The 15,599-nt window shown below is 46.7% G+C and overlaps 1 pseudogene; it reads left to right on the top strand.

The window, feature by feature from the left end:
• Positions 1-6,859: 6,859 nt before the first annotated feature.
• LOC123083584 (putative disease resistance RPP13-like protein 1) lies at positions 6,860-10,727 on the top strand (annotated as a pseudogene).
• The last annotated feature ends 4,872 nt before the right edge of the window (positions 10,728-15,599 follow it).

Here is a 15,599-nt window from a genome sequence, read left to right as displayed (position 1 = left end):
GCTTTGCTCCAAAGGCAGCAACAGCATGAGCTAAGACATTACAACCCCTTGGGGCAAAAGAGAAAGAAATCCGGCTAAAGTTCAATCGGGCAAACTCACATATGTCTCTGAAGAGGATTCCTTCGGCCGCCAAGTCCGCTTCCCTGCTAGTTAGTGCCTTCACCAGCTCCTGGCTGTCCAACTCAACCTGGACACGCGTCATGCCCCACGCGGCCGCCGCCTCTAGGGCCGCCGCGCAAGCTTCCGCTTCAGCTTGCAAAGCTGACGCCACATGTGTCAGATGGCCTGCTCCCGAGCCCCTGATGTCCCCCATTTGGTCCCGGACTGCGAAGCCCCAACCCCCGGTGCCGTGTCTCGCCGAGTAGGCGCCGTCGCAATTAATTTTCAGGAGATCCCCCTCGGGCCTCACCCACGTCTGCGCAGGCTGTTCCCCATAGGTAGTACGAGGCTGTCGGCGCAGCTGCATCGAGTCGAAGGCCCAATGGCTGATCTCAGCTGGTAGGCTGTCTAGGGGGACAGGCTTGTCGCCTGCATTCACTTTGTTGCGCCAGTTCCACCACCTCCACAGCAGACATGCAACAGGTAGTTTTTTATCGTCAGGTAGCCGAAGCGTTTCATGCAAGACTTCCATGGCATCCCTACAAGCACACAATCGCTCTCTTAGGCTTTCCAATTGAAGTGCTCGCCACACCTTCTTGACTTGTTTGCATCGCAAGAACAAGTGTGCCCCATCCTCATCAAGCCTCTGACAGCAAACACATAGAGTTTCACATTCAACTCCTCTACGCTTGATGCTACACTTCAGAGGGAGGCTGTTATGTGCAAATCGCCATAGAAAATGTTGAATTTTTGGCTGGCAAGGCATAGACCAAATCTCTTTCCATTCCCATCCATAGTTGATAGGCTCAGAGGCCGTCGGTCTTTCCAAGTCGCGCTGTTGCACATATAGCTTATAGGCCGACTTTATCGAGAACTTGCCCTTACTGTCGTGAAACCATGCGTGGAAGTCCTCGAAATCCTCCCGGAGCGGGGTTGCTAAAATAACTGTTGCATCTTCTTTTTTGGAAAATGTCTCTCACCAGAATCTCATCCCAAGTATGTGTGTATGGATCCACAAGCTCGCTCACTTTGGTTAGGAGACAGTTTCCCCGAGGGGTTTTTGGTGTCCTTTGCCCTTCCCGATTCAGCCATGGATCTGCCCAGATGATTATTGAACTTCCATCCCCCACCTGATGTATTAAGCCGTCCCTAAGCAGTGCACCCCCTTTAGGATGCTTCTCCAAGTGTATGAGATCCCAGGGTGTGTCGTTGCCTCAAGGATAGTAGTGTTCGGGAAGTACCTCGCTTTCAGAACTCTGGCACAAAGTGATTCCGGGGCTGTTAACATCCGCCAAGCCTGGCGTGCTAGCATAGCTAGATTGAAGCCGTAGATGTCTCGGAACCCCATACCCCCATCCTTCTTTGGCTTTGTCAGAAGTTCCCAGCTAAGCCAGGCATGGTTGTGGTCTTTTCTTGCTTTGCCCACCAGAAGCGGCATATCATGGATCTAATCTCCTCGCAAAGGGTTATTGTCAGGTCAAAACAGGACATTGCAAATGTTGGTATCGCTTGTGCACAAGCTTTAATCAGGACATCCTTCCCCATCTTAGACAATAACCTCTCCTGCCAGCTTTGTATCTTTTGCCAGATTCTATCTTTCAAGTATTCAAAAACTTGTTTCCGTGCTTGGCCCACATATACAGGGAGACCCAGATATCTCTCAGACTTGGCTTCAGCCCGGATGTTCAATCTGTCTAGGACCTCTCATTTCTGACTTTGTCTAGTGTTCTTGCTGAATATAACCGAAGATTTATCATAGTTCACAACCTGCCCCGAGCAAACCTCATAAAGTTGTAGAACATTTTGCAGTGACGTAGCACTCTCACTTGAAGATTTAATGAGCACTAGTGAGTCATTCGCAAATAGTAGATGGTTGAAGCTCGGTGCATCATTGCAAACACGTATCCGTCTCAAAGAACCATCCACCTCTGCCACGTTGAGAAGCGCAGAGAAGCCCTCTGCAAAGATGAGGAACAGGTACGGGGAAAGTGGATCTCCTTGTCTAAAACTACGCTGCGGTATTATTGTGTCAGTGCACTCTCCATTAACCTTAACTTTGTAAGAGACCGAGGTCACACACAGCATAATCCTGCCGATCCATTGCTCGTTGAACCCCATTTTCCTCATCATCTTCTCCAAGAAATGCCATTCCACTCGGTCATAGGCCTTCCTCATGTCGAGCTTGACAGCCGCATAACCCTCCTTCCCTTTTCTTCTGTTCTGCATATAGTGTGTACATTCATAGGCTAAGAGGATTTGTCCGTGATCAAGCGTCCTGGGACGAAAGCACTCTGATTAGGCGAGATCACTTCTGGTAGAATTTGTTTGAGGCCGTTTGCAAGAACTTTGGAGATTAATTTGTACACCACATTGCACAAGCTAATCAGACGCATGTCTTTCATACTTTCTGGCTTTTTTGTCTTGGGGATTAACACAACACAGGTCTCATTCCAACCCTCCGGCATTGGTCCTCCATGCAAGACAGCAAGAACTTCTTCCACTATTTTGTCTCTCACAACGTCCCAACATTTCTTGTAGAAGATGGATGGCATCCCATCCGGTCCGGGGGCCTTGAGGTCACCAATGCTTTGCAGAGCCTCAAACACCTCCTCACGAGTGTACTCCTTCGTTAATAGCTCATTCATCTCTGGTGTGACTTGGGGATGGACACAGGCCAGCAACTCCTCCCATCGGGCTCCTGCATGGGAAGTGAACAAATTCATAAAGTAATTAGTAACCACTTCCTTCATCTCCTCCTCCTTCTCCACTAATCTCCCATCCTACCTTCTTAATCTCCTAATTCTATTCCTCCTTCTCCTTTCAGAAGCAGTTGCATGGAAAAACTTTGTGTTATAGTCGCCTCCCTTCATCCAATTCACATGAGCCCTCTGCTTCCAATATATTTCAAACTGCTCCTCCAGTCGGCTAAACTTAAACCACAACATCTATTCACGCCTCACCTGCTCTGGGCTAATATCCTTTCTTCTCTCTTTTTCTAGATCCTTTTTGAGCCGGTGTATTCGTTTCTCCAAGTCCCCCAAGACATTTTTACTCCAGTCGAGCAACTCCCTCATAACGCCTTTAACTGCCCCTGCTACCTTCTTCCCTTCGGCTTCCGTCTCCTTCTCCCATGCCATCTTCACCAGCTCCTTGCATCCTTTCTCCTCCAACCACCCTGCTTCAAAATGTGGGTTATGAGTATGGTTAGCATTCCTTCTAACAGCTGCTGCACCTGCAGTATCAATGATGACAGGATGGTGGTCCGAGTGGCGTGGGTCACCATTTACAACCTGATAAGCAGGGAATTAGACGCACCAGTCTTGTGTGGCAACAGCGCGGTCTAACCTCTCCTTAATATACTTCTCCGCTGTGTGACTATGGTTCCTCCACGTAAAAGCATCACCAGCAAACCCCAAATCGCCTAGCTCACAATATTCCAGTGCCTCTTTAAAATTATCCAAGCATCTTTGGCTCCTTGGTACACCACCTTCCTTCTCCCAAGCATGTAGAACCTCATTGAAATCTCCCACACACAACCATGGTTTATTATTTTGGTTCTTTAAAGTTCTCAACAGCTTCCATGTCCTTCCTTTCTCCACCATCTTCGGCTCCCCGTATATTCTGGTGAATCTCCACTTGAAACCATCCTCTTCAGTAATCTCAGCATCAATATGATATTTTGACATGAAACCTACCACCCGCAGGTCCACCTCCTTCTTCCAAAACAAAGCCAAATCCCCTCCTTGTCCTTCGCTACCCTTCGCTACCATGCACGTCATATTCATCTTCCATCTTAGCCATTCAAGCCTACGTTTCTCCATCCTTGTTTCAGACAAGAACAGAACGTCGGGGTCCTCCCTCTTCTGGAGTTCCAGAAGACCCTGAATTGCCGGGCCGTTCCCCAACCCCCGGCAATTCCAACAGATAAGTCTCATTGGTTCGTGCAGGGCTGTTCCGACAGCCCCGCGTTCTCATTTTCCTACCCTGTCTTCCCCACATCCTGTACTCCATCACCACGGCTCTTCTTTGGGTTTCCACCCTCCTCCACTTCCATAGCATCGACCCCTCTCTTCTTTTTAAAGCTTACTACTTGCGCCCCCTTATTTTTCTCCTCTCTAGGGATCCTCTTGAATTTTTTCCCCTTCCCCTTGACACTCTCCTTCTCCGAAGGGTTCTGCTTTACCTCCCCAGCTCCTCCTTTATCCTCTTCCTCCCCTCCTACGCCTTGCTCAATCCCCTCTCTTACATCCTTTCCATGCGGTACTGTATCAACCAGGTCTGCTGCCTCCGGTTGCACACCCTTCTTGGATGCCTCCTGCTTCTATGATAGTGTTTCTACCATCTCACCTCCAGTGAATAAAGCTTTTTTTACTCTCCCTTCTGCTTCCCCTTCTTTCTCATCTTGCATTACCTGCTTCAGTTTAAGAGGGCTCGTAACATCTCCTTCAGTATCAATTCTGCCCTTTTCTTTTCCGCATATAGGCAGTTGCCCATCGCTCCTCCATGACGGTCCATCACTCCCCGATTTGCTTCCATTGCTAGACCCACCGTACCTCCTCCTTGTGAAACCACCCCCAAACTCTCCTCCTCCCCTCCTTCTCTCACCTAGGTTAGAGTTGCCCTATGGTACATACCGCATCCATTGTCCATATTGTGCTCCCCCCTTCTTCAACTTCTTCTTGCAATCTCTGTCAGTATGACCCATAATTCCACACGTGAAACAGAAGTCCGGCAAGTACTCGTATTTAAAATGGCACCAATTCTTTTCCTCCTCTTCCTTTCTCCTCCCATGCTCTTTCACAATTGTGTCACCATCTCCATCTTCTTCATCATCCAGAAACATACCCCTCATCAAAGGCTCAGCAACCCTGATTCCTACCTTCACCCTGAGCGCCTGACCTATGGATGTACCATCTTCTTCGGTATCTACCTCCACCAGGTCTCCGATCTGCCCCCCCCCCCCATCTCCTCCGCTAGTTCCTTGCACATCATACCGAGGGGAACATTGTATATGCGTACCCAGATTGGTACCTTCTCAAAGCGGTAGTCATCAATGGTTTTGGCTGGATCAAAATCCTCAATCACTAACAGATCCTTGTCAAAGCTCCATGGGCCGTTCTTCACCGCATTCCTCTTCCCTGCCTCATGTTGGAACACGAATAAGAATCTGTTCCCCCCATCTCCTTTGACTCGATCCTACTCATGGGGCACCAGGCTCTCCCCAACGCCGTCTCCATTCCCGCAGCATAGCCGGGTTTGTCCGACATGAGTATCCCAACAGCTTTGAGGGCCGCCCCTCCTGCTGTTTCTGCATCGCCTTCCTCCACCCGATCTTCACTCCCTTCCTTTCTGCGTCAGACAGGTTCATCTTCTTCAAACTCCTCTCCACTCCCTCCATCCTTCGCTTCCAGATCACCCCCTCACGAAGACGAAAGAAACAAGATCTACTAGGGTTTTGGTGTTTTACGACCAGGTGCCCTAGCACACCTAGAAGGCTTATGGTGGGCGGGTTCAAGGGTTGCAACGCGTGGGGAGGATCCCGTTCCCGTCCCGGATCAAGAGATCGGGGCCGAGGATACGTGAGATGCACAAGGACAAACCCTAGCGACGGCGCGAGGGAGACGACAGGCAAGATCGCCTAGCGATCGCCACATCCAGACCCTAACCGTCACGCGCTCTCACACCGACGACCATCGACGACCCACGCTCGCAAGAGAAACGACGGTGCCCTGAGTGAGACAGCACCACGACAGGGGCGGCGGCATCCGCATTGACGCGCGCCACCGACGAGGGGACCAGCCACGGTGGCCTCGACGAGGAGACAAGCGGCACCGCGATGCCCTGAGCAAGGGGACGAACGGCGCCGTGCGCGGTGGCTACAAGCGGCGTTCGGCGGCGGGGGGGGGGGGGGGGGGGGTCATCTTCGGCCGCGGCCTCCCATTCTCTCGCAGCAGAGGATTTCTTCCACTCCCGCGACCCTGCCTCGACCACGCTGCTTCTCACTTCTTCAGTTCAGCTCTGTAAGCTCCCCCACTGTCACTGTTCCTCCTCTCTTCTGCTCTGCAGATCGGGCTCTTTACTGTCTAGGCTTCGCAACCGGCTAATCTATCTGGTGATTTATTACTCCAGCAGTTGTTCATCCATCGCAACATCATTATATCCTCGTGATTTCTCACTCCCATTGCTTGTCCATCGATTGTTCAGGTCAGGTCGTCATTCCCACTCCCAGAACAATATTTAGTCTTTGCCATTCTGTACAGATCTGCCTCTAGGTTTTTGTTTTCTTCACACCATTGCAGCTTGCTAATTTATCTAGTGATGATTTCCTACTTCGACAGGTTTTCCTCACAGCGTCCAGAAGCATTTCCATTGCTGTCTTTAGCTGTGTAGTAAGCTCACCATAACTATCCTCTGCTTTGCTCTGCGGAACTGGATTTTTCATTGTCTTCGCTGTTGCCACCAGTTGATCCTTTAGCTGTGCAAGACCCACGTGATTTCTCACTTCCATTGCTGTTGCATCGGTCATTCCTCACTCTCTCTCAGAATAGTATTCTTGCCATTTTATACAGATCTGCCACTAGTTTTTTTTATATATTATTCTTATGTTTTTCTTTCTTTTCAGCATTGTAGTGGGCTAATTTATCTCGTGATGGTTTCTTAATTCAGCGTGTGCTTCATTCATCCACCATGGCTTCTATAAACAACTCCACTGTGGTCTTCAGTTTATTTTCTACACCCAAAAAGTAAACTCTCCAGCCCAATGGAAGTGGCCTTAGCTAGCGCTGCCTTAAGCGTTAGCTTAAAATCGGCTGCATCGCCAGTCTTGCAGAAGCTCCTTGCTAATGCTTCAACATACCTTGGAGTGGACATGGCGCGCGAGCTCCATGAACTGGAGACCACAATCTTGCCGCAGTTTGAGTTGTTGATCGAAGCAGCAGACAAGGGAAAACACAGGCCCACGTTGGACAAATGGCTTCATGAACTCAAAGAAGCATTCTGCATGGCGGAAGACTTGCTGCATGAGCATGAGTATGGCCTCCTTGAGCGCCAAGCAAAGGGGAAGGATTCCTTGCCTGCAAATGCCTCCTCCCTCAGCAGCTCTTTTATGAAGCCTCTGCGTGCTGCATCAAGCACGCTGTCCAATCTGAGCTCTCGGAACAGAAAGCTAATTCGCCATCTAAATAAACTGAAGGCTCTCCTGGCGAAAGCCAAGGACCTCCGTCAACTGCTCTGCTTATAAGCTAGTTGTAGTGAAGGGAGCCCTGCCATACCATCAGCTCATGCTCCTGAGACCACATCAATACCACCTTTCAAAGTGATTGGTCGTGATAATGATCGCGATCATATAATACATCTTCTTACCAAAACAGCTGCTACTACTCAGTCTAGTACCGCGATGTACTCGGGTTTGGCCATTGTTGGGGCTGGAGGGATGGGAAAGTCCACCTTGGCACAACTTGTCTATAATGACGAGAGGGTAAAAGAAAGTTTTGATGTGAGAATGTGGGTAAGCATCTCACGCAAACTTGATGTCCCCCGTCATACAAGGGAGATCATCGAGTCTGCCTCAAATGGGGAATGTCCATGCATCGATAACCTTGATACTCCTGCATCACAAGTTGATTGATATACTACAAGAGTTAGGGAAATTCCTGCTTGTATTGGATGATGTTTGGTTTGAACCTGGCAGCCAGAAGGAATGGGACCAACTGTTGGCTCCTCTAGCTTCCCAGCATAAGGGAAGAAAAGTTTTGGTAACTTCTCGACGGGATAGATTTCCAGCTGCTCTTTGTTGTGACATGGAAAACATGGAAGATGCTCACATCTTGGCACTCTTCAAGCATCATGCATTTGCTGGACCAGAAATCAGAAATCCACTACCGTGTGAAAGGCTTGAAGATTTTGCAAAGAAGATTGCTAAAAGGCTCAGACAATCTCCTTTGGCAGCAAAAGTTGTGGGTTCCCAGTTGAAAGGGGAGACAGATATATCTGCATGGAAGGATGCTCTGAATATAAAGATTGACAACTTAAGTGATCCAATGAGTGCTCTGTTGTGGAGTTATGAGATGTTAGATCCACGTCTGCAGAGGTGCTTCCTATATTGCAGCTTGTTCCCAAAAGGCCATAAGTATGTCATTGATGAGTTAGTTCATCTTTGGATGGTAGAGGGCCTTATTGATTCATACAACCAAAACAAGAGAGTGGAAGATATTGGGAGGGATTGCTTCAAGGAGATGATCTCTGTTTCGTTCTTTCAACCAGTTTACAAGAAATACACTTGGGACACTCCAAGATATGTTATGCATGATCTCCTTCATGATCTGGCAGAATCACTCTCCAAAGAGGCCTACTTCAGATTGGAAGATGATAAGGTGACAGAAATACCGTCCATTGTTCGACATCTATCGGTTCGTGTTCATAGTATGACGCAACACAAACAAAGTATCTGCAATCTACATCATTTGCGCACTATTATCTGCATAGACCCCCTAATGGATGATGTAAGTGACCTTTTTAATCAGATACTACAGGATTTGAAGAAGTTGCGTGTACTACATTTGTCATCTTATAGCAGTAGTAAGTTGCCAGAATCTGTTGGTGAGCTGAAGCACCTTCGGTATTTGAACATCATCAGAACACTGATTTCTAAATTGCCAAGATCATTGTGTACTCTTTACCACTTGCAGTTACTTCTGGTAAATGATAAAGTTGAGATTTTGCCTGGGAAACTTTGCAACTTAAGGAAGTTACGACATCTTGACTGGTATGATTATGGAACACCTGATTCATGCAGAAAAGCAGCGCCTCAAATTCCTAACATTGGCAAGCTAACTTCGCTTCAACAAGTTCAGAAATTTTCTGTTCAAAAGAAAATGGGATATGAATTGCAACAACTTAGGGATATAAACGAGATCCGTGGCAGTTTAAGTGTCACAAATCTTGAGAATGTCAGTGGGAAGGATCAAGCCTTAGAATCGAAGCTGCATCAGAAAAGTCATCTTGGCAGCTTGTGCCTTGAATGGTGTTGCCGGAATAACACCAATGCAGAGGATAGTTTACACTTGGAGATTCTAGAAGGCCTCATGCCACCGTCTCAACTTGAGGATCTTACAATTGACGGTTACAAGTCTTCACAATATCCAGGCTGGTTACTTAACGGTTCTTATTTTGAGAATTTGGAATCTTTAAGCTTTGCTAACTGCAACGCATTACAAAGTCTACCATCCAATACTGGGCTATTTGGGAATTGCTCTTCGCTTGACCTCCGTAATGTGCCAAACCTGAAGACATTACCTTGTCTTCCACTGGGGCTTACATATTTAAGAATGGACAATTGCCCACTGCTTATATTTACTTCCAACGATGTGCAGGAAAATAATGACCAGAGAGAGATCATGAGGACAGACCACTTGGCATCACAGCTTGGTTTAATCTGGGAGGTGGATGCAGGATCATATATCAAGAGTGTACTCTCACGGGAACATTCATTTATGAACCAGCTGATGACATTTATGCATGCTGATGTGTCAAATGTTCAAAACCTTGAAAGTGCTCTAAAAGGAGAGAAAGAAGAAATACTGGCAAAAGAGGATATCATCAAGGCATGGCTATACTGTCACGAGCAGAGGATGTGCCTCATATATGGAAGGAGCATTGGGCTGCCACTGGTTTCACCATCAGGACTTCGTAGTCTTAACCTTTTTCAATGTAGTATTACAAATGGAGCTTTGGCAGTATGCCTTGATGGCCTGGCTTCATTGGAAAGTTTGATCTTAAAAGAGATTATGACTTTAACTAGACTTCCTTCGGAAGAGGTTCTCCAACATTTGACAAATCTTGGCCGCTTGTCCATTGTATATTGCTGGTCTCTCAGGTCATTAGGGGGCTTACGAGCTGCTACCTCTCTTTCAGATGTTAGCTTGAGTTCCTGCCCTTCTTTAGAATTGGCACATGGAGCAGAATGTTTGCCATTATCCATTGAGAAACTCAATATAGACAATTGCGTGCTTCCAGCTGACTTTTTCTGTGCTGACTGGACACACATAAATGTTATCAGCATATTGGATTGCAGAAGCACCGCTTGCTTGTCTGTTGGTAGTCTCACCTCTGTTAAATCATTTGTATTGTATAACTTGCCAGATTTATGTACACTTGAAGGATTGTCTTCTCTGCAACTTCACAGTGTACATTTGATTGATGTTCCGAAGCTCACCCCTGAGTGCATCTCACATCTTCGAGTTCAGTACTCGCTCACTGTTAGCAGTTCTGTGATATTCAATAACATGCTCTCGTCTGAAGGTTGCTCAGTTCCAGCATTTCTCTCTCTTGAAGGATGCAAGGACCCATTTGTTTCATTGGAAGAATGCACAAATTTCGCATCAGTCAAGACTCTAAGATTTTGTGATTGTCAAATGACTTCCCTGCCAACAAATCTGAAGTGCTTCTCCAGTCTGAGGAGTCTCGACATCTATAGCTGCCCCAACATATCATCTTTACCAGACCTGCCATCCTCTCTCCGGCACATATGTGTATGGGGTTGTGAGCTATTGAAGGAGAGCTGCCGAGCACCTGAGGGAGAAAGTTGGCCAAAGATCGCGCATATCCGCTGGAAGGAATTTATAGTGTGATCTAGATTCCCAGCTACAAATAAACGGAAAGGTAAATTAGCTCCCGTCGGCCGTCTTTGCACTGTCAAAGATATATAGTCTTTCGTAATATATATGCACTTCATTAAACTTTCAATCTTTGAAATATTCCATTGATTACAAACTTTTCTTAATAACAGGCCCTCCAGCAACCTGTTACGAGGTGGAGTGCTTCAAGCCAAACTGTCTTCTACTTCACGGGCTGGTGTTAATCCCCTTGGTCTGTCTGTCGCCTGCTTTGCTGATTGCTTCACGCATTGCCTCCTGCCCTCTGGTGCCACTGTCACTGACGATGTTTTTTGTAATCGTGGTGTTGGTTATCTTATCTTCTTATTCATGCTATTATCATCCATTGACTGAACAATTCCTGGAACCGTAGTTTAATTCAGGCTTGTACAGTTTATGTCAGTTGCTAAGTTGATTTATAATTGCTGATCTATCATATCCGTGCTGGTACTGCCATATTTTGCTTGTGCTACCAGTCTTAATGGACAGTTCTGGACGTGCTGGGGAGGGAGCAATATTTGAGAGAAAGTGACGAATGAGGAATGACTACTTTTGTGGCCAGCAACTCTTGGAAATGTGTCGGTGTTTCTCCAGCTTGTGCCATTTTAGTCTTCCCCGTGAATACGGATGGAATACGGATTTCCAAGGGGACATCGAGATGTAAAACTAGATGGAATACGGATTTCCCAGGTACGTACTTGTCATTGATGACCTCGACAAAATTACAGAGACACGTACCTTATCTCAACAAGAGATTGGATTGAAAAATCAATCTAATGAGAAGGTTGCCCGTCTATTGCGCGAAGAGGAGATCAAATACTACCAGAGGTCCAAAGCTGACTTCATCCTAATGGGAGATAGTAATACAAAATACTTCCAATTGGTCGCCAATGGTCGACATAGGAAGAAATGTATTTGTAGTCTCCAACAGGATGAGGGGCGGATCGAAGAGGAGCTCAAAAGGTATATCACCAGTTACTACAAATCTCTTTTTCGGGCGCCAGATGAAGGGAATGTCACCCTTGACGAGGCCCGAATAGATGATATTTCACAAGTCACGGTGAAAGAGAACAATATCCTCACGGCACCTTTCTCGGAAGAGGAGGTGAGAGCGGCGGTGTTCCAAATGGAACACAACAAAGCTCCAGGCCCTGATGGTTTTCCCGCAGAATTTTATCAGAATTTCTGGGATATCATTAAGGCTGACCTTCTGGAGTTGTTTAAGTGTCTTCATGCCGATCAACTTGACCTATTTAGGCTAAATTTTGGTGAGATTGTTTTGTTGCCGAAAATTAAGGAGGCCGAACAGATCCAACAGTTCAGACCCATATGCCTCCTTAATGTCAGCTTCAAGATTTTCACCAAAGTAGCTACGAATAGGTTAAACTCAATAGCTGACCATGTTGTCCGGCCATCTCAAACGGCCTTCATGCAAGGAAGTAATATACTAGATGGTGTAGTTATCCTTCATGAGACCGTCCACGAGATGCACCGAAAAAACATGAGTGGAGTGGTATTCAAAATTGACTTTGAAAAAGCCTATGACAAGGTCAAGTGGTCTTTTCTCCAACAGGCCCTAAGGATGAAAGGTTTCTCTGATAAATGGTGCAAGTGGATCCAAAATTTTGTAACTGGAGGTAGTGTGGCCAGCAAAGTCAATGATGATGTAGGTCATTACTTTCAGACAAAAAAAGGACTACGACAGGGTGACCCCATGTCCCCAATGTTATTTAACATTGTTGCTGACATGTTGGCTATTCTGATTGAGCGCGCCAAGTAGGATGGACAGATTGCGGGAGTAGTGCCACACCTTGTGGATGGTGGCCTCTCTATTTTGCAATATGCCGATGACACGATTCTTTTTATGGAACATGACCTAGACAAAGCTCGAAATCTGAAGCTATTGCTTTCAGCGTTTGAGCAAATGTCGGGCCTCAAAATTAACTTTCATAAAAGTGAATTGTTCTGCTTTGGAGAAGCCGTTAAGGCGGCAGCCGATTATGCTGACCTGTTTGGTTGCGCACTTGGCCAATTCCCGATTAAATATCTGAGAATACCGGTACATTATCGGCGTCTCACCATTGCGGAGTGGAAGCATGTGGAGGAGCGTCTAGAGAAACGGTTGAGCAGTTGGAAAGGAAAACTACTCTCAGTTGGTGGTCGGCTGGTTTTGATCAACTACGTCCTCACAAATATGGTTCTCTATATGCTTTCTTTCTTCCAACTCCCAAAAGAGGTCCTGCAAAGACTGGACTACTTTAGATCCAGATTCTTTTGGCAAGAAGATGGTGAAAAGAAAAAATACAGGCTGGCCAAATGGAGCGTGGTTTGTAGGCCTAAAGACCAAGGTGGCCTTGGAATTCATGACCTGCAGGTCAAGAATGAGGCACTTCTTAGTAAATGGTTATTTACACTTCTTACCGAGGATGGTGTTTGGCAAACCATGTTGCGCAACAAGTATCTAGGCCAAAAGGCGGTATCCCAGGCATATTGGAAACCTGGCGACTCACACTTTTGGGCTGGCCTCATGGCGGCAAAGAAACATCTCTTTTGCTTTGGGTCTTTCGCGATAAAGGACGGGTCGGAGATTTGTTTCTGGGAAGACATCTGGCTAGGCAATGCCAGTCTCAGAGAACAATATCCAGCCTTATATAACATCGCTCGCGATAAGAATAATACTATTGCGCACGTGCTCGGTTCTTCCCCGCCGAATATTTCGTTCAGGCGGGATTTGATTGGCCACCGGCTTGTGTCATGGCATAATCTTTTATCCCGGCTGGATTCGATTAACCTGACACAAGGTCGGGATGTGTTTCGCTGGAACCTTACTACATCAGGGTCTTTCACAGTGGACTCTATGTACCGTGCACTCACGCATTCTGAGGTACCAACGAGTAATAATAAGAAAATTTGGAAGTCTAAAATTCTACTAAAAGTGAAAATCTTCATGTGGTATCTCCGTAGGGGAGTTGTGTTAACCAAAGACAACCTCGCACGGCGCAACTGGCGAGGGAGTAAGAAGTGTTCCTTTTGTACTCATGACGAGACAATCAAACACCTCTTTTTCCAATGCAAGTTTGCACGTCAGTCATCCAAATAGCGTCAAATTTGTATCCGCCCACAAGTGTTGCCAATATTTTTGGTCATTGGTTGGACGGTATTACAAATAGGTTCAAAACGCTAATAAGGGTGGGTGCGTATGCCTTAATTTGGTCGCTTTGGCTATGTAGAAATGATTTAGTTTTTAATGACAAAAATTGCTTCTCCTCTACAGGTTATTTTCCGGTGTACGATCTCGATACGTACGTGGTCTATACTACAACGGCCGGAGTACCAACCGCTGTTCATGGTGGTGTGTACGCGATTGGAGCAGGTGGCTACGGAGGGTTTTTCCCAACATGGGTGGCAGCATAACCTACGGATCGAGCCACCACCTTCTTCGACATAGGCATAGTGTCGGTCTAAAAGACTCTACTGTTGCCGGTGTGTCAATTTTTATTTCATGAATTTTGTCAGACTTCTGGATTTGACTGTGTGCATTTTAGTTATGCAGAGGCCGGGTGTTACTCATAATGCTTTGTATCCGCTTGATGCTACATTTTGAGATAATAAAGTCGCCCTTTATCGAAAAAGACGTACTTGTCATTGTTTGTTTGGTGAATGACAGATAACCAAAAAGCAACGCATGCATCAGGCTGACTGGGTGGATCATGCTTGTCTCTGTCGCCTGTTCTCTGAAGGCGAGAGATCAGATTGTTAATTTTGCTTTGGACGTGTCTGCTTGTAGCTTGGTGGCCTGTTCATAGTTGATACGGTGCATTTACGCCCTGATGCACAAATCTAGCAAACTGTACCACAAGATGCAGTCGAGTGCCCAGCAGACGGTGACAAGGAGCATCTCGGGGGATTCGAAGGTCGGCGAGGAAGCGGCTCTCCAGACGTCAGCTAGACCTGATAAACACAATGAGGGGGAACGAGATTGTAACTTTTAAGTGTTCATGATCGTCCACGTCGGTTGGGTGTCCCCGTGTTGCTGACATGTTCAGAGTTCAAAGAAAATGGCTTGGACAGAACTGCAGGAGGCTCCCCTCTTGCCGCCGTGCTAGAGCAGGGTCGCCGACAATGACAAGGCTTCTGGATTTTTGACTGAATTTGGTGTTAACTGTATCCTGGCTGATAATTGGAATTATTGTCCGGCTAGTGCCATGGCTTAAGTCACTCGCATCGCCGCATCTGCGAAGGTGCCCCTTAGAGTCATCGAGGATTCTCTCGAATTGATGGGGCAAGATAAGAATCCAGTGATCTCTGTCTTTTTACCTGTCAACGTAATTTCTGGTGTCCTGCGTTTCTGACAGAGATTTTCGGTCCTAATTCAGCCACACTGGGTGTCCTGTGTTTGAGATCTTTACATTGCAGCCACCCTGCGTCACCCACATCCTGCCATGGGACCTAGTAACTAGTTAGATAGATCATGTCGTCATGGAAAACACTTGTCTGAAATCACCCTGATCATTGGATCTGAAGGGCTATGGAAGTCCGTGCGCTGATTGTGTCGCTGCCGGTGGGCGCATGGTGCATGTAGATTCTGCTTGTATCAAGTTAGTATTCTGCAATGTAGATTCTGTTTGTATAAAACTTTCTTTTTGAAAAGGAGGATGTACCCCGCCTCTGCATCTGGAGGATGCATGCAGCCATTTTATTAATTATTCACAAGGACCTTACAAAGTAATACATCAGTTCGCCTGAAGCAACCATACTGGCAACATCTGCTGCTACACCTATCCCCTTAATGAAGGGGTGCCGAATGTCCGAGCCTAATATCAAACAGACATCCCACCAAAACCTAAC

The sequence above is a fragment of the Triticum aestivum genome, chromosome 4A (assembly GCF_018294505.1).
Source record: "Triticum aestivum cultivar Chinese Spring chromosome 4A, IWGSC CS RefSeq v2.1, whole genome shotgun sequence".
Taxonomy (NCBI): Eukaryota; Viridiplantae; Streptophyta; class Magnoliopsida; order Poales; family Poaceae; genus Triticum; species Triticum aestivum.
The sequence above is the reverse complement of the archived record's forward strand: the minus strand, read 5'-3'. Positions and strand labels throughout refer to the sequence as shown.